Raw genomic sequence first — 1,919 nt, 5'->3', positions numbered from 1 at the left:
TAGACATTACTTTTTTTTTTCTTGTTATCTCTTACTTGAGATAAAAATCGTAACTATCGTTAACTTTTCTGTCCCAATAAAGTTATCGACGGTAACTCACCTTATCCGTACACGCTGTCTGTCAATAGGACGACGTATAGCTTACCGTGACGATAGAAGTATGTATGGAAATTTCAGTTCACGCGTCCCAATATAAGGCGAAAAGAATGACTTATCTGGTATATTGGGACAGCTTCAGATTATTGACAGCTAATTACTGACAGTAGAAGGTAGTAATCTATCTGTATATAGTATATTGGGAACAGCCGTAAGTCATCCCGTCACTAATTCTTCAATTTAAATATTATATTATATTAAATAGTTTACCAGCAGATATAAGACACGAACCTTATAAAACAAAGGTAAAAAATATGTTAAAAGAACATTATATTGAAAATCTGGACACTTTATATATCAACATTTAAATAATAAGAGTCCTTAGTAATGTTGAATAATATTGTGTAAAAATTTTCACCTCCACATTTATAAAAAAAAACTCCATAACTTTACATCTATTTAAGTTACTAAATGTTATAATTAAGATTGTGCTGATCCCACAGACAAACCATCAAGATGGTTTTGTGGAACCATTATTTTATTTAATCATTGTAATGTCAAAGTTGGAATAAATAAATAATAAAAAAAAAAATACAATAGTAAACCTTTACTGTTTTATTACAAAAATGTTAAACATGTGTTGAACACTTGTTTAAAAAAAGTACTATTACAATTCTGTGTCGTTCTGTGGTTTAGCGTTCAACAATCTTTAGATATTGCTTATATTTAAATACGAGCCGAAGCATGTGTAAGGTATGTCTAACGGATAGATTATATTGATTTCGAAGATTTACGGCCGTTTTCAATAACCTATTTATCTTTAGTTTAACTTACTAGAGGTAGACAAATCTATCCCTTTACGCTAATATAAAAAAGATCTTGTAATTAAACGGTGATAACAATGTATCCGTAACTAGAGATACGTTTACGATGACAGCTGAATATAATTCCGTTCCATTTCTGTATTAATTGTTCCTGAACACTTCAGTTTATGTTGTGCTTCGTAAGAATTTATAAATTAAAAAAAATAGCTGTACCTATATGTAAGTACAATTTCAATACAGGTTACACGGTTTCTTTTATAAAAACATAAAACAAATAATCAAAATATTTTTGACTCGAAATATTTAGTCATAATAATTGTGTTATTTGCTTTAAATTAGATCGCGTGAGATTGACCGAACGCAAACTCAATGAATGGTTTTGGATGTGGACGTTTTAGTTTAACACAAGATAAACAATGTTTTTGTAATACAGAAAGATAAACTCTATTTTAGACAGCGTTTAAATAGTTGGACACTATTTAACAAAACACGCGTCTAAGCCATGTTCAAATTATTTTTTTGTAATAACACCATTAAAGTCTAAAGCATATTTAGCTTCTATACACAAGACTCAAAGAGTATTTAAGTACTTTATTTCAAAATATCAAGCGTCCACTAAAGCCTTGAAGCATTTTGTAGTTCAAAGGCTGTCTGGTTTACTCTGCGGTAATTACAGATTTCGTATTTAACAAAATATGCTTTACAAAATAATTTTCATCTTATATCTTTAAGCGAGCTATTCTTGTATATATATATATAATCTGAATCTCGGAAACGGCTCCAACGATTTTAATGAAATTTAGTATACAGGTAGTTTCGGGGGCCAGAAATTGATCAAGCTAGGTTTCAATTTAAAAAAATGTAGTTTTATCCGTGTTTTAATGGGAAACTGCTACAATAACATTAGAATACAATGGTAGATTTCGCCACCATATACAATACTATAATAGCTCAGATGGGACATTGGGTGATCCGGAAAACAGACCCCGGTTCGAATCC

This window comes from Leptidea sinapis, chromosome 35 (assembly GCF_905404315.1).
Source record: "Leptidea sinapis chromosome 35, ilLepSina1.1, whole genome shotgun sequence".
Lineage (NCBI taxonomy): Eukaryota > Metazoa > Arthropoda > Insecta > Lepidoptera > Pieridae > Leptidea > Leptidea sinapis.
The sequence above is the reverse complement of the archived record's forward strand: the minus strand, read 5'-3'. Positions refer to the sequence as shown.